Below are 18,184 nucleotides of genomic sequence, written 5' to 3'. Positions count from 1 at the left end.
TTTTTTAATGTTGACAGAAATCATATCCTCAAGAGGTTATTCAAACACTTAGCTCTTTTGGAAAGCACAAATAGACAGGATCTGAAATTTAGAAATGACGTTCCCTATAGGTATTTCCATTCACACCCTCTTAATAAAATTAGATTTTTCCTTAATGAGAAAGATTTGAGGATGACCCCCCAGTCATCCTGGAATTTCAGCAATGCTCAATTAACAGAAGTCTAAAACTTTCCAGAGCAGTTGTCTCGATCATTGAGTCATCCTGGCTGTACACACAGATAAAAATCTCAGGCTATTCTTTCATTTATTTGTCTCTCCATTTATTTGTCTGCCTTGGTAGATACAAACAACAGAATTTGAAAGTATTATATAATGATGAAAGTTTCTTCCAAGGGACATATCACCTCTGGGCAAAGTGTAACCATGGAAAATTCCAAGCAGCAAAGGATGTTTTCCTTTCCTTTGGAAAGTACTGGTATTTTAAAACAAGGTTATACAGATGCAAGATGCAGTGAGCAGTTATGTCAAGCTTCATTTCAGACACTCCTGAAGACGGAACCAGACAGACCCATCTCCATACTCAAAAGAGCAAAATTAACACCGTGACACCTGAAAGAGAGTTTCACCCCCCTTTACATTGGTTTTGGAAGAGAAGCTCCCTCGGGTCCTTCCCACGGGTGAGGCTTGCAGACGTGCCTCTGAGTAGCTGTTGTTTTTGCAGGACCAAGGGACCCCCAATGGGTTCTGCCTTGTGGAGGATGTTGCTTTTTGTTTAGCAGGAGCACGGGGGAACCAGGAGACCCTGAGCTTTTGTTTAATAGCTTTTTTGTAAATGCTGTCTTGATACTTTTATTCCCGAAGTATATATTTCCTGTCTGCAGAAATACAGCAGATGCTATACTCCTGTGTGTTTAGCCTGTGTGGCCTACAAACTGTGCTTTGTGCCAGGAGGGAGTGAGGTCCCCCTGCTGAAACCCTACTTCATGTCCCTTCTGAAAAGGGGCAGGCAGTAGCTGGCACCATTAGCACATCAACCAGCAGCAGGTCGAGTTGCAGAAGCTTTCCTTGAGTGGAAAGGAAGGAGAAAGGGATGATGCTCCCAACACCCCTGGCACGTTCTGGCCAACGTTGTCATTTTAGTTTCACCTGATAATGGAAAAAGCAGTACATCCTAGCTTCCTTGCACCCCAGTAACTTGTGGGTTCCTTGCAGCAACATAACCCCTGTTATTGCTCAGAACAAAGGTGACAATGGATGCTGGACCTCAGATTGCTTCCACTGGTGCTGTGCTGCCCACTGCCCAGGTCCCATTGTGGTGGTTCAGGTTTTTCAAAAGAGCCCAACTTTATCCTCAGGCGCATAAATGAAGGGCCGATTTCTTTATTTTTTCCTGGGAACTCAGCCCTTTCAATCTTGTGTAAGTGTTAAGGGTTAGACTGGATGCTAAACACATCTTGTTATTTTACTAAGATGCCTAAAAGTAAGCTGATCTTTCAGAAGGGTGTAAAAATGGGGAAAGGGAGGGAAAGGAAAAAGTAGTAGTGTGTTTCACACAGTACTGAATTTTGCCTTTTGAATTCATTTAGGTCATTGTGTTACCAAAGAGAGAAACAAATGGGAGGGATTTCAGCAGGAAGCAGCAAATATTGGGACTGGAAGGAAAGAAATCAGAGAAAACAGTAGAATGACTGCCTGGTGATACATTAGATTATTTAATGACTAAGGAGAAAAGACATTGCAATGGACTATAAATGTTTGCAGTGTGCAAACGTAGGAATGAAAGAAATTTAGTTCAGTGCACCCAATCATGTTCAAAAGGCATGGGCAGATGAAACTTAAATGGAAATAGGTTTAGATTTAAAAAAAAAAAGTTTTCAGGTGGAAAGAACCTGAAGCATCTGCAAAGGAACTGCTAAAACCTTCATATTGCTTGTGACTTCTGAAAGTGCTTTGGACAAAATACTGGCAAGTGTCCTGTGGGAACCAAACCCGCGCCTTCTGAGGGTGAATGACTTAATGGACCTCTGTATATAGGGTATTGTGCGATTGACCTTAATTAGCCCTTAACGTAACAAATTTCTAAATGTGAGCTCTTGAGTCAAAGGGTCTCACACATGTTAATTCTTTAATTTTCTAGGTTGGGCTGGACTCTGAAGGAAAGGTGTTGTGTATACAATGATTCTATTTTTAATATGTGCTACTGACCTGCTGTGTGACTGTAGGCAGGTAGTCTTTGCCTTTCTGTCGTGCCTCTCTCCAAAAACACAGCTGAATGTAGGGCAGGATCCCTGAACAGCTCAGGTTTGGACAGTGAGGGAACCAGAGCCATATAGCATGCATTTGAGCTGTTGTGCAACCAAGTACCAAGGCAGAGGGGTTATTTTGTAGGTTATGCATAGATGCTGACTTCTCCACCATGTCTAAAATAGCCAGCATCAGGACGAGTGGCTGCACTCATGCTGAGTGAGAGATAGGCCATGCTCCTATGTACAGTGCTGCCAGAAACTGGGGATTCCCCCAGGCTCCTCTGTAATAGAGAGAGTCATCAATCATCCGAGAGCGTTTCTGTGGGTTGCGAAGATTATTGCTTTGTGTTGCTCACTGCAGGAGACAGGCTGAAGACTGTTTTTGTTTGTCTCTTTCCTTATATTTTCTCCATTAACCTTAAGTCCTGAGCAGTGGATGATGAGAAAACAAACAGTGAAGAGCTTCATTATGGTCAGGAGGGGTTGCTACTCCTGGTCTGAGAGTGGATCTGGTATGTTAACTCTCAATATTTTCATAAATCAAAGAACCTGGTAGTAGCATTGAGTTGTTTAATCGATTAAACATGGATTATTCTAGACCATTATCTTTAGGCACATCATTGCTCAAGAAGTAAGGTGCTTGAAAGCTGCCGGAGTTTATTAAATACCAGGTTTGGTCTAAGCTCTCAAATCATTATCTAGTCTCAAATTTCCCATACTTTGGGAAATTAGAGAAGACAGAGAATACACTAAAGATCGATAGATCTCCCTGCTTCTTCTGATTCCCACGTTTTGCAAATATGTGTTCCGCAAGCCTCAGGCTTTGGAACAGCAAAAATAATGTAATCTGAGCCTAGCTTCTTATGATTTCACGTTGGTAGCTGTGGTTTTGACCCCTCCTGATGTTTATTCTGTGCTTTAGAAACAAGTAGAAGTCAAATGTGTTTTTTTTTTTTTTTTCCGTTAAATTCAATCACAACTGTTTTGACTAATTTGTAACATCTATAAGCCCTGTAGATTGTGGCACTGATTTGAGAACATGCCACAGATTTCCAGACAGAAAATCAACATAACTTCAAGTGGCTTTATTCATTCCCTCTCCTTTACTCTTTTTCTCCTCAAAAACTCTTGCTATATATTAAGTGTTATGAAATTAATTCATTGTGTTCTTTGTATCCCAATAATAGGGGAAATTATCTTAGTCCTTTTTCTAAAAGACCTTGTTAAAGAATTCACAGAATTCATGACTCTTTTGATTAAATTAAACAGCAGGGTAACTTGAGTCACTCAGCTGTTACTTCACCTGTAGGCATAATTACCATTAGTAATAAATAATATATATATATAAAAAATAAAAAATAAAAGTACTCTGGAAAGTTCCTAGTGCCTGGATTTGTTCTGCAAACCATATGTGTTTATTAATTTCCTAATAAGAATTCAAGAAAGCAGTGAATAATATAAGAACATATTCATTAATGCCCCCTGTCCGTGCTATGTTTCTCTTTCTATTACAGCTCTGTCAAGAGCTCAGCTGCAGTTCTCTTACTTATGGTTGAGTCACACATGCTTCTTAGGCTGGAGGATGGTATGCAAAATTTAGATGCTGGCTGGAATTTTCAAGGCCCTTTTGTCATATAGCTTTTTCCTTTTTCCTCTTTTACTCTCTGTTTCCACAAACAGCCAAATTTCCCTTCCCTAAGGATGCTCTGATTCCTTCCCTTCGGTAAAAATCCAGCAAGTGGCAGCTCGATCAGCACAGCCCTGAGCCAGTTCTCACTGCTGTGAACAGAAAGGAGCCCTGGCAGGCAGAGAGTTGTTAAAAGTCAGTAACGTAGCTCTTGCTCAGCACACAGGTCGCTGTTTGGCTGTCTGGTTGATTTAATTGATCGCCACTCCAAGCTGTGCTGAGAACAGGCAAAGGAGAAAGTTCTCTGCAGCACGGAGGTCTGCAGGGTTCATTCCTTTGTGGCCTTTTTTGACATGTCAATACTCATGGCTTGCTATTACATTTTAAAGACTCATCTCTTGGGCATAGAAAGAGTTTTCAGGTCTTCTGAAAATGGTGGTGTCTCATGATGAGTTGTTCCCCACTGAACCAAGGGAGTTTCTCCTGCAGATGCAGTTTGAACACGACAAGTATGCTTTCTGGCTGAATAAAAAAATAAGATTAGGAATGTATAGAAGATGAGGGAGAAATGATAGGCTTAAAAAGAAGAAGGGATATAAAAAAGTGTCCAGATCTGGTTTGCTCTAGTTAAAAAAATAGGCTTAATCAGTTAATTTAGACTTTCCTGGATCAGGCTAGTGCTCAAATGTGAATTTGCAAAGCTTACTTCAATTTGAAGCTAGTTGCACACTAATTCCCTTTGCAAGGAGGGAAGAAAGAAGGGGGAGAAACAACCACTTCTCTCTTTTTTGGAGAGTTTGCTTTGTGCCCTTTCTCCTGAAAATTTACACTGAGATATCCCTCTAGGGGTACTTAATTCTTCAGGGCCAAGTACAATGTAAAGCAAATACAGGTGTGCTGCTTGTAAAGGTTGTAAAATACTTTCTAAGTTACCAGTTTTGTGTATTGAATATAACATAAACACAGCAAATATAACATGTGAAGCATGTCCTGGGTATTTTTCTACCTTTTACATTGCAAAGAAATAACTCAGTAGACTTCTCTGATGACTGAATAAGTAGTGAGACATTCCCTGTCCTGTTCTTAGCACTAAGCCCTGAGACTTGTTTAAGGCATGTTATGAAAATGGACCCAAGCTGTGCCCAGTTTTGAAGATGAAGCTTCATATTTCAGGGCTATCAGTCTGGAAATTTACACAAGCATTAAACAAACACCCGCCAAACTGAAGTTATCTCTCGACAGATGCAGCAATAGGCTGCCATATCAGCTCATCTGTCTTCGACCTGTCAAAGGCCCTGGGTAATCATTCTTTGAGTCATAGTATGATTCTGGGCATTAATAAATGTGCCAACTCAGATTTATCCAGGTTTGTATTAGTCAAAAGTGTTTTAAGCTGTGTATTTCTACTCATTTCCAATTAATAACCTCACCAGCTCAAATGCACTGCTGCTTTAACGTGGCCACTAGAACAAATCAGGTGGACAGATGCTGCTTGTTAACATCGGGTTTTATTCGTGTTCAGTGTACCGGTACGGATTGTAGTTCCTTGACAACACCTATAAATATCAGTATGTTTTCTGGCCTTTGAAAGTGAGACAAGATTTGCAGAGGTTTTATTTGTTTCAGTAATTTCAGTATAATTGCAGCAAGGTTGTCAAAGTTATTTCCATTGCAGAACCTTCTTTATTCGCCAACCCAGGGAAAAAGAAAAGATAAAAATACAAGGTTTTCAGTAAGATTAAAAAAAAAAAATCCCCGAAGTATTAACTTACACAACCAGCACCTGTCAAGTTGTGCAGTGCACGTGAGTGATCTGTGTGCCAAGGAGCAGCATCCTGGCTCTTCCAATAATTGCTTCTGCGCTTTACCCAGTGGGTCTTGCTCGCTGCTGCAAGGTGTACAGCTGGCCTGGGGGTGCCAAGCAGATCTGCTTCCCGGGGGCTGCCTTCCCAGACACTTCTAAAGCACAATGAATTGGCTACGTACAGGGGAAGGAGGCAGGTGCAGACGTCACCAGCCATCTGCCAGAGTCTTTATGTTATCTGATTATGGACAGGTTTGTCTGCAATTTTGAGTGTGGAGTAAGCGTTATTACTGTCTGGCTCAAAGGAATGCTTTGCAATTTCAAATTTAAGAGCTCATTGACATCCCTGGAGAGTGGCACCTTTGCTTTCCTCTCCCAGGTTCCTTGTGTGTCCCTAACCATGTGCAAAAACCATAATGAGAGCAGGAAGATTGCTTCAGTCTTTGGGCCCATTATGGTGCTCTAGTAGCAGCTCGCAGTTAAGTAGCATATGGTCAAATATTCCCCAGTGAAACTGTTATTATTTTATTTATTTATTTATTTTCTGGCAAGCAGAAAGGATCAGAATAGGACTGCTAGACGTGTTTCATCCTCTTCAGCCTATCTGACTTCACAATATGAGGAGCGGTGGTTTGTTTTTTCAGAAGAAAGCTTGAGAGGCAGACAGAGATCTAGAGCTGGATGGAGGAACATCCATTTCTGTAGCACTGTGGGGACATAAACGTTGAAGCTCAACAAAGAGGAACTAGCCATCAGACAGGTGGAAGTGGGGATTTGTGAATGTCTGTACCGAATGTGGACCATGGGGAGAAAATGGCTGATTAAAACTTCCCATTCAGTAAGAGGCATGCTCATAGACTTCTGTTCCTTGTCAACCTATATTCCTTTTCCCTTGATTGTTAATTAGTTACTTAAAATTTGCAGGAGCACCCTTCACTGTGGCAATGCTGAAATAATCAATATGTTGGTGGGGTTTTTTTAAAGGCAATGTCATAACCCCTGGTGAAGGTGGAGAGCAGCAGTCCCCAGACAGTTGCTGGGGGATTTCATTTTAGACTCCAGGGGTACAGGAAGAAGTGATGTATTTGTGGGCAAAATAAAATATTGGGAAATAAAATTAATCTGTTTTGCTGGATGCAGGACAACAGGTATTTGCAAACAGTTCAGGCTTGCCTAGTCAAATCTGCTGAGCAAAAAGCAGAAGCTCACGCTGAAGTAGTTTCACCTTTGCCCGCCCTTTAATCCTGAGCTGCCATATTTCCCATTAAACTTTCTTCACTCTGCTAATGCCATTTCTGCATTGCCACTTCCAGTTCACAAAACACTCCTGTTCTTCTGAAAGTCCCTGCTGTTACCTGACTTGCCCTGGTGATTAAACATTGTTATTTGTTTCTGTAGCAATGAGTGTTGCATTGCACTTGCAATGAAATTTCTGTGCAAGATGATGTAAAGCATTCACTCGTGCCAAGCAACCTACATTTGAACTAATGCTATTACGACAGGCCAGTTTGAATCGAAAGTGACAGGATACATGGTGTTACAGGGGAAAAGCCAAAAAAAAAAAAAAAAAGGGGGGGGCATCACAGGGTCCTGTTAGGCCAGCAGCTAGGGAAAAAGTAAAAAATCCTACAAAAGACCTCCATCTTTTACTTGTTATGACTGAACTCGGTAACGTAGTCTGAATGAAATGGATGGAATAACAAGAAAAAGGCAATAAAAACTTAGAATGTCTGTCCCTCTTAGGCTGAGATTTGACTGTTGTGGCAGTGCTGTTTTTCATTGTTTCTATTAAAGTATAATCCAGTTGACTTCAGGACTCTATCATGGTAGGGACTGTCTCTGTATATATTCCCTGAGCTGAAGAAGTTTGCATTTCTTGCAAACAAATGTATGTTTCTAACAGGACAGCAACTAAAAGTAGATAAAAACAGATTCTTTGTGGAAAAAAAAAAATACCCTTTTTAAGCTCATAAAAAAGAAATAGTTAAAAAAAAATCATCTTATTAAAACAAGCAATGGAAAACTAAAAAACCTAAAAAATAATAATAAGAAAAAAAAAAAGTTTGACCAGCTCTCAATATAACTATTTCAGATGCTTAAAAATATTGTCTGGGACTGATTCTTAACTCATCTGCGGAAATATAAATGGAATCTCACTTTATTTGAGAAATGTAAACCAGCGATTTAGAACCATAAAATTGGTGTTAAACACTGAGTTGGTTGCGACTTTGGTATGATAAAAGAGCAAAACTTTTGAGGCTTCTTTGTCTCTAGGCATTCCCTAAGCAGAAGAAATATCAGAGATGATTCCCTTGAAGTTGTTATGTATGATTTTTACATAATCTTTAACAGTCAGTCTTTGGGTCTGGGACAACACGCCTGCAATTAAGAGCCACGTTTTATTGCTGTGTGTCATTAAAGGAAAGCACGCTTCACTTTTAGCATTGAAGTGCAAACTTGAATTTGAAGACCTGCGTCCTGTTCTCTGCTTTGTCTTTACTTATCTGTCCATAAAATGGGCCAAAAGCCTTTGTTTGTCATGATCATGCTGCAGCAGCTCACTAATGAAACATGTGAGTGTAGGACAGTCAGAATATTACTCATATCTCCTTAGAACTGCTGGGTACTTCTGCAATGCTGTCGAAATATTATACTTGAAGTCATTACCTCAAAACCTTCTTTCTTGTTGCTTTCAAATGGGAATATTGTGTTCTTGCTAAAGAAATGGATGTAAATAAAGAAACATATAGAGCTGAAGTTGTTATTCTCTTCCCTGCCAATGCATTAATTCCTGGCAATAAAAGCCTGTATTAGGTGAGTGCTAAGAAAGTAGGTCCTATGTGAAAGCCCATAATATTGAGGAGAAAGGATGTTATGCATGACAATATTTCTGCCAGGTCTGTGGATGTCATTCCAGGGACAGCCCTTGAGGCATATGTGCTTCATAAATTGCAGGGACAAAAGGATAAATGAACCTTTGCCATGGGTTGTGGCAGGGTGGAAGATGCATGAAGGAAACCCTGTGGAGTTGCTGACATACTGTGTGTGGCTTACCTGGAGTAATTTATGCCTGTGTTCTCAAGCGTGAATTGCTTCCTGGCTCTACATTTCAGGAAATGCCTCTAATCACCTAATATGTGACTTGGTGTGGGTGAAGAACTGGTAAGCACTGTCTCTTCAGAGCTTCAGGGCGCTCAGAAAATGCCTTGGTTCCCAGACCTGGGCTGGCCCCATGTGCACCATTCAAAATCAGCCCTTGTTGACCACTAAATTAAATAAAAAACTTTTCCTTTGCTGCAGCACCAGAGCTTCCTATATTCAACAGAAGAAATAACTAATTGATTTCAGTATAGGAAACAAAGAAAAAGACTATTACTGTTTTTATTATTTTATTCAATTTCATTCATATTAAAATGCCCATGATGAAAAACCTCTGGCAATTAATTGTACAAGATCTTAACAAATGTAAACATAACTTGGGGGGACACAGAAATGTGTTGTTGTGTTTTTTCTCCTCTACTGTTTTCCAATTCTATCTAACAAGTGTTACTTGTAACATCAGCAGTGAAGAAGAGAGAAGAGGAAAAGAGAAATATAAAATAAAGTGTTATTTTTGAATGGACATCTACCCTTAAGTAATTTGTCTTAAAAATCTGGGACATATTTTGTCTCAATCTGCTGGTGGGGGGTAGCAGAAGAAAATAAGCTATCTTAAGACCTTAAAAATTGCAGAATCAACTTCCAGCTTGGCAAGATTTTGTCTTTGTGGAGAAGATTTAAGGATCAAAGTAATTATCTTTGCTATTGCATTTTAGTTCAGTGTAGAAAGCTTTCATGTTAGATATATCCATTTTCTTCGTATGTAATTATGGCCCACAATAGATCTATCTCCTACCAAACCACAGTTCATTTTGAGTGATTTCAGCGTGTGCTGCAAAGGAATAAGTTGTCTTTCTGTGCTTTTATTAATACTATAGAGATAAGCTGTGCCTCGTTAGTAAGGTCTGCTGGGCTGAACTAAGTTTAGTCCTTTACGTTTTTATTTGTTTGCTGAATTCCATTTTTATGCGTTATCTCTCCTCCTTGATTCTGATAGTCCTGTCTCACCAAGATTTCACAAAGAGGACTTGCACGCCGGGCTGCAGAGCCGGCTGCTGCTGGAACAGAAAATGCTTCATATTCAGAAAAGAATGTGAAGCATGTCCAGGCTTTATTGTTCTTTTATTTTATTTTTTTGCTGGTGTTTGATTTCTCTGATTCCTTTACTTTTGGTTCCCTAATGCATTAGTGTAATATTGATACCCTTACCTAAGCATTTAGTTGTAGGATTTGATGAGAAGTCATTCGTATAAAGAGAATTTGTGCTGAGTTGGAACAGACTCCTTCCTATCTGAGGCTCTGTATTGCTGGAAAGTCCTGAGTTCGCTGTTCCAGGGACACACCACAGGAGCTGCGATTTCACAGGGCTGCAGAGATACCAGTGTTAGCACCCTGCACTTAGTAAACAAAACTTTGTGGGTGGTATTTTGGCCCAGCTTTCCTCATATCAGTGTTCCAGCGGTTCTGATGGAAGCAGAGCTTAGTACAGTGCCAGAAAATGCTTTTGAAAAACTCTGTTTAGTCAAAAGAGGTCTGGGAGGGAAATTCTTGATATGAGTTGTATACATTTTTGTGAGATAAAATCCCAAACATTAGCAGGGCTTCGGCCAAACTGAGTAAATGGGTTACCATGCTTATGAGTTATCCAATTCCTCTATCATTTTATTAGTAAATCCTCACACATTTTGTCTGACTCTTGTCATGTTTTCCCACTTCACAGCAATGGCTTTTCCCTCCAGCAGAGAGGAGGACTGTGGGACCGATTACATGAGTGTGAGTGAGGTTATGTTTACACTAGAAAGATTGCTCTTGCAAATTTTATCAGTGTGCAACAGCTGACTCCGCCATGTGCTCAGAAAACACAAATTTTGCAGCTTGAACTGATGTGCTGTCTTACTTTGTGCAGTCACCTGGCTAGTTGGTGAGCTGTGGTCCTACAGCACAAGTGTTCCCCAGACTTCTCCCCTGCATTGCGTCCTACAGGACGTGCTTTTCTGTGGTTTTACTGTGGGGCACCAGAGAAGAGCATGGGTTGGTGGGAACAACTTTCCGCATTCTGTTTCCATTGCTACTTAAAAACTCCAGCACGCAGCAGATACTTCTCATGTCTGGGGTCTGTTTATAACTATGCTACATAATTTTCCTGGAGCTAGAGTAATTTAATCAACTAATTCTGTTGCAGTGGAGCTGACGGGATTTTTCCAGAAGAGAAAGTAGATGTTGCATGAGAGCATCTCATGGGTGGTAGAGGTGATGGAGCCAGCTCCCTGAAAAGCCCTCTAGCACAAAGCAGCACCTCTAAGTCTGATAAATAAAGTGTGAAAGCACACTGTGATGTAAACCAAAACCGTGTGGAAGACCTGACCTGGCAGCAACCAGGAGGATGGGCAGTAGGGAGTTTTCCCCAGCCCTCCTGAGCAGGCCGCTGCTGTGTGGTACTTCTGCAGTCTTGAGGCATAATTTAGTTCTTTTTCTCTTATGTCTTCCACTGTGAGGTACATGTTGTACTGAGAGGACTGTGTTTCAGCGTGGTGGTTGTTACAGAGGAAGGCCAGCAGTGAGTATTTGGTGACAGCAGGGTGTGAGAGAGAGGGCTCAAGAACCTCTGGAGGCCAGTGCTGAGCAGGGAAAGCCAGGCTTGGTGTGCTCCATGTCCACGCTGTCCCCCTGAAGCAGGAGCCAGCTGCCCTGCTGTGAGCCTGGGGCTCCTCGCAGAGCAATCGGGCTGTCTGAAGCCCGGGATTGTTCCTGTACACTGTAAGCAGATTGACTTTTCTGGCCCTCTCTGAGGCCAGCAGTTCTCATGCTATTACTTCTTGCCATGTATTACAGAGTATTTGGTGTAACTAAGGTGATGGGAGAATGAAACAGAGTCATCTGTTGGTTTTCAACAGGAAAGCACCAAGCAGAGTCACTGAGGAGTGCTGAAGCTGAGGAAAATATCACTTTACTACTCTGCCTTAACATGTGCCTGACTGCTGCTTATTTTTAGTACTTGTGTTGCGTACATACCTCAAATATTTAGGATGGTGTTGGTCATGTCAAAAGGAAGGAAAAAGGTGGTACAAAATATCTACTGGTTCTCATGTGTTTATGCTGCACTTTATCACACATTTTTAGCATGTGCAAAAAAAAAAATCTTAAAAAAAAAAGTCAATCCTAGCAAAGAAGAGAATCTATGGGTTTGAGAGTTGCCCATTAGCTGCTCTTGCACCACTGGAGGAGTGCAAGCTGCCCACTGAGCCAGTTTGTTTACATGTGGTCATGGTTATGTTTTTATTGACGTGCAATGGAGCAGCTAAGGACTGATGAGTATCTCCTGGCAAACACTGTTAAGACCAGCTTAGAAAGAGATGATGTTGCAGTGATCCAGAAATGCTGTACAAGGAGAGAAGATTCTTCTTTTTTTGCTAAGAAAGCATATCAGACAAAAGTAATTCTTTATGAAATAAGTTTATCTCATAAGCATTCCCCTTAATATCCTCTGCAACAGCATGGTCTGTTTGGAGGAGGGATGTGGGTTGTTAGTCTTGAACTTAGTTTTGTGTTTTTCAGACATGAGTACTGGGGACTTTCAAAAAAAAAAAAAAAGAAACAGAAAGCAAGACCTCAGGCTAAAGTCACTAGTGAGTTTTTCAAGAAACATATACCTTTATGTCCTTCTATCATTTATTTTGTTCTGCTCAGGGACCTAGATCATTTTATTAATTTATAAAAAATGTTCCTTGTATATTTCTGTTTTACAACAGTGAAAGCTCTAGATGTCTTGCTCAGACTCTTGCTGTATGGCTAGGACAAGTTTTTCAAATAAAATATGTACTCCAATCTTCTTGCCTTTATTTCTCAACTGCACAAAGGAGTGCTGTTTTTAAAGAGGATATGAGAGAGGACAAATTTATATGTTGTATATGGGAAAAGATGTTAAAAGTGTAGGATTTTACCTAAGTGCCTTCCCCGTCCTCATTTGCTGGCAAGTTTCAGCCCAGTGTATTTCAGTTTCCTCTTTGCTTCCTATTCCCCAGAGACTCTTCCATCCTACTCCCAGATTTGTAATGCTACTCAGCATGAAGGGGGAGATGACACCAAAGAGGAGGAACCGCTCCCAAATCAAGGTGGTTATTGATGGTCTCCAGAAGTTGTGTAGTTCCATTTCACCAAGGTCCCACCTTTCTCTCCCTCATAGCTGCTGGTGTCTATGCTCCTTACAACATCAGAACTGATGTCCTTGCTCCCCTGGATGGCCTTGGAAGGGGAGCTGAAACAGCCTTTTGTCCACATAGACCTTGCATTTATCCAAGAGAATAGAGCTGAAGAGTTGGTCTCTGTGGATAATTAGCCACCACCAAAGCAGGAGGCGTTTCCAAAAGACTCAGGAAATGTGTGTGGGTGTCTGTAGTCTGAGTCACTGGAATTGAGGAGTTAAAAATCCTGTTTGGCTTTGTCACCATCATGGATACAAATGCTCCATGTGACTCTTTGTAGAGGGCTCCTGGGACAGAGTACAGCATCTATACAGTGTTGTATTGATAACCATGTGCTTCCTGAGGCCTTGTGCTGTTAAAGGAAGGAGATATAATCAGGTTGAGAAGAGAAATTTTACCATTCCCTTAAATTTGTCTGTTGGGGCCCCTATACCAGTTGTTAAAACTTCATGGTGTGAATCTGGGCTATGAAAACAGTTGTCTCCCTGCTAAATGGGGTTGAGAGGATCAAGTAACTGCAAGTAGAACACAACAGTGCATTCTGAAAAAGTGAGATGCATTTGGCATAGCCATCTTTTAGTTTATAATGAGGAGTCTCAGTGAGTTAGCGTCATACAGTTATTGTTTTGAAAATATAGTTAGTTTTTTTATTTTTTTAAGCTGTCTTATACTTTCTGGGATGTCTGATGTATCTATGTATAAAAGAGACAAAAATCTTGTTCTACCTGCCCCCACAGAGCTAGCTGCAGGTATGTGAAATAGGTGGTGCATGCATTGTGACAGCTGATCTTTATTTTTCTTGCCTTTTATAAACACCAAAAACAGGGCTCCACTGGTTTATCAGTGCTAAATATAAATTCCTGAAGTTGATATATCTTGAAATCTTACTTGCGTCAGCCATTTTTCATGAGAAAAACAAGTGTACAACCCAGGTGTAGTTCACAAAAATGTCAGAATTTATAGCCCGACTATATCTAATGTTATCTTGTACAGGTGGATATTTCCAGCAGCAGTAAAAATCTCTGATTAATACTCTAGTCAGCTCTTATTTTGAATTGCTGATGTTAAGATGAGGAGCTAACCTAAAATGATTTAAAATTTAACTTTTCAAAGTGTTCAATTTAGGATTTGCATTAAGTACCTGAATAAAAGGACTCTTTCCACGTACTTCAGTAGGCTCTGGATAAGGACTACATAATACATGGCTCTTAAGGTATCTTTACCTGTATTGGAGGAACAATAATAATAAATTCAGCTTAAATATGTATTCAGATGTTAGAGGAGGTCACAATAAATGTGGGTATTGTTTTAAAAAATGTTTAGATTTGAATGCATGCTGTGGCCCTCGGTTCCAATAACAGGCGTGCAGAAATGTTCTTCTTGAGGATCCTATTTCATAAATGTTAATAACAGAATTTTGTATTTCAAAAATGTGTACTTTACAAGTGTGAATGTTCAAACTTGGGCCGGATGATTTCCTAAGTGGTCGTTGACTTATAAAATGCCATGTTAAAAAATCAAATACCACCTTAACTTGTAATTATATAGCCAATCACAGTCAATGTACTAATCACTATTAGAAAATCTAATACTTCCTCTTCAAAATGTTATCCTGATTATTAACATAATCAATATCGCATGTAGCTGTAACAACTGATAATAATGGAAAGACATTTAACACTTGTGGAGCACTATTCCTTCAGATTCAGTACAAATATTTGCCACTTGAACAGAAGCTTAGTGGTTTTGACTTTTTTTATTTTTATTTTTTTTTAGTGTATTAATTTATTTTCTAAAAGCTTAAGTATCCCCTGGTCTGTCCCTACCCAGAAAAAAAGTGAGGCATATGGAGGAAAATCAAACCTGCCATGTTATTTTACCTCCTCTTGTGTTCCAGCACAGTTCCTGACTAATTCATTATTCATGCTTCTCTGAACTGAAACATGTGATTTTTATTTATTTATGTATGTATTTATTTGGCACATTATCAGCCCTTGGACTTGTCAAGCAGAATAAGTGTGGCAGATACGTTTTAATTAAACTCATGAAATGAGATCCTTATTCTCTTCGTGGCTAGCATCCTACTCCAGATCTAGCCCCTCCTGAGGGAGGTCTCTACAGACAGATGATGTGTTGTGTCCTGCTCACAGACTTGGCTGGAAAGCTCACACTGAAGTCAATAGCAGCATTTTCCTCTTGGATCTAGCCTAAAATGTGTCAGTGCCTGAGTATTATTTTGCTCAGCATTTGAGAATCACCAAGGACGACATAATGTCTGTATACAAACAAAAAAATTAAATATTTTCCTGATATTGGACTCTCACATTGAAGTCACTGTTTCCCTCAGTAAGATGGTATCTGATATTACCATGTGAACAGAATCCTAAAATCCATTCATGGGATTAAATAGCGCATGTCTGTAGGTAGCATTATGTTTATTAGATTTTTCTCAGTTAATACATTTTCCCCTCTCTTTCCTGTTGATTACTGTGGAGTGGAAAATGTGCTGATTCAACACCCATTCATGTAATGGTTGTTATACTCCCTGATACTGTAATTGGCCAAATAATTAAGTTATGCTTGCTACAGAAATACAACAGGCCAAAATCATCTGAGAATTTAGCATTAAGGTTGCAAGAAAATAGCTGTGAAATGAGGTTCCTTTCAGTGATGTATACCCACCTTCTGCAACACCAAGTTCTCTGAAAGCGCACTATGCTTTGAGAACTGGAAGGCAAATGAGGGACTGCAGAGTACATTTGCTTCAGGACTGCTAAAAGCCAGGGTGAGGTGAGAGCGTCCTTGGTCCAGGGAGGTGGGATAGCCCAGCATCTCCTCACCGTGATGGCTTGTCACTTTGGGCAGTGTATTTACACACGTGAGACAGAGACTTTAGAGACCACTTGCACATCAGTAATCCTGGGACCAGGGCAATGGAGGAACAGTGCATTTGGACTAGCAACCAAAAGGCACAAGGATTTAGAGGACCTGGAATATTTTTCTACCTTATTTTTTCTCTCCTCTGCCCCTCTCAAATAAATTCAGTGATGCCATGAATACCTCAAGTTTCATTTCAGTTTCAAATGCTAGGATGTTACTATCCAAAACATCTCTAAAACTTGAACAGTAAAAAGAGAGCTAGAAACATATCTGATGCCTCTGATACAAACATTCCTGTAAGATTTCCTATAGTTTCTCTTAGGACTTTTTGTGCTAATGGCTGAAGGATGTAAAACTTCTGTTTAACCATTTCAAGCTGTAATAAAATTCTGGCTATTCCACACAACAGAAACTGCATGGGCTACTTCTCATGTTTCCTGAATTAGTTTCTTTATCCTTATTAAATCAGCATCTTAATTTTTCTTAGGAACACCATAAGTATCGCTGGATACCTTTTGGAGTTATCAAGAGGGAAAATGATGGTCCAGGATATTTACCTTATAACTTTGCTACTTGTTTTCCAGCAGCTTCAACAGTGAGCTGGGAGAACCCTAGAAGAATGCAGAGAATGCTTTGCTACATGGAAAGGAATCCACAAGAAGGAAAAGCCCCCAAAATAGCCTCACCAGACTTTGGATCAGGCCCATGAAAATGCCATGCTCTGGATAATGATCAAAGAAGGGGCAAAATGAATCACCTCCATTTCTGCAGCAAGGTGGGTGAGGCACTTTTTTTTTTTTTTTTTGTATAGGCAACAAATGTTTTGCTTATCTAGACTGTTGACTGGGTGGGGAAAAATGAAACAAAACAAAAAAGGCCTGGACTGTGACATTCAACTCTGTGACTATATTTGCCTGATGCTTTAGGTTAGACTCACTACCTAATAATTCAGTCTTGTACTGCTGTGTCCCCTGAAAATAATTCAAGCCTTGTTGTATTGGGTGTAACAGCTGTAATAAGAGTCCCTTCAAACCGCTCAATTGCAGATGATGACCGTGATTAAGTGAATGCAATAGAAGAGATGAAGCGACTTACCAAAGATAGTAACATCAGATATAGATACCAGGTCTCCTGGCTCCCAGCTGCCAGTGCTACTAACCAGACATCATATGGTAAATGTCAATCATGCAGGCAGGGGTAATGGATGGTGTAAATTAAATGGCTGTAAGAAAGAAATTTTCATGCTGAATTTGCATAGTCTTGAGGACAAACAATTGACAACAAAATAGGCCATCACATCCCTGGTGTCAGACACTTTAAAGTTGGAAGATTGTTAAATCGCTGTGCCTGACTTGTTGAACGTGCTTTCACCCTTTCAAGCAGGTAACACAATCATGACTTATAAGTTGGTTGTAACTTCTGTTCAGGTTTAGACAATCACCTAGTCACCCCAGTGTTATGTTTTCTGTTTGGATCAAAGCAGAATGTCTGTACCGTCCTATAAAGACCACCAGTTCCACCAACTCCTTTGTGCATGGACTTTTTAAGGAGTGTGACTCTCTTGTCTGTGCGTGGAGAGCAGAGCGATGTTGAAATGCAAGATAGCTTTGCAAGCACTGGCTATGTTGCGAGTTAATTCGTGGTTCTCTTTATGCCTTGGAGAAAAACCCTGCGTGTACCACTATCGGTGTCCTTCCGCCTAAAGGTGATAGATAAGGCTTGTCAATTTCCCTCAGTTGCTCCTTGTCTATACAGCAGCAGTATTTAGAGCATTTTGCCTTTGCGGCCAGCAGTCAGGCTGAGTTGCAGGAACTATATGGGCAAGCAGGCAGTAAGGAAATGGAAGTCAGATTTAGAGGGAGATACCTGCAAGCATTAAAGAGTGAGTCATTCTGATGGAAGAGTTAAAAGGTCTTGTATCAAGACCAGTGCTTGGTTAGTGGGGAGACAGCCACGCTGAGCATTGCCTAGGTCTTGTGCTTGTCTTGTAGTGAACTGTCAGGCTCTGTGGATGAAACCCTAACCTCAGTAAAGTCAGAGACACTTTTTTGCCTAAGAGTGAAAAATACCCAGCCGTGTATGCTAACAAGTACAACAACCAGCACCAAATATCTATATCTGCCTGCAAGACTCGTAACTGAAAAATTACAGAGCCTCAGTAGCCAGGCTGTACTTAGAGGAGGTGCAGCAGCGGCAGGCTGGCAGGAAGGAGCATGCAGGGCGCTGTGTGAAGTGCTCCCACAGCACTCCCCCCAGCTTTCCCTGTTCCTCTGCTCAGCAGAGGCTCTGTCTCCAAAACAGTGCGTCTACCACCATCCATCAAAAT

At 40.5% G+C, this 18,184-nt stretch overlaps 1 long non-coding RNA gene across 1 annotated transcript in view; it reads left to right on the top strand.

Annotated features, from left to right (window-relative positions):
- Positions 1 to 18,184, top strand: part of LOC121075797 — a 124,262-nt gene that overhangs the window by 4,653 nt on the left and 101,425 nt on the right. The window contains exon 2 of the long non-coding RNA XR_005823164.1: positions 16,446 to 16,633. This is a non-coding gene — a long non-coding RNA (uncharacterized LOC121075797). The remainder of the gene's footprint in view (positions 1 to 16,445; positions 16,634 to 18,184) is intronic.

The sequence above is a fragment of the Cygnus olor genome, chromosome 1 (genome assembly GCF_009769625.2).
Source record: "Cygnus olor isolate bCygOlo1 chromosome 1, bCygOlo1.pri.v2, whole genome shotgun sequence".
In the NCBI taxonomy this organism is placed as follows: Eukaryota; Metazoa; Chordata; class Aves; order Anseriformes; family Anatidae; genus Cygnus; species Cygnus olor.
Note: the sequence above shows the minus strand (reverse complement) of the source record. Positions and strands in the feature narration are given on the sequence as shown.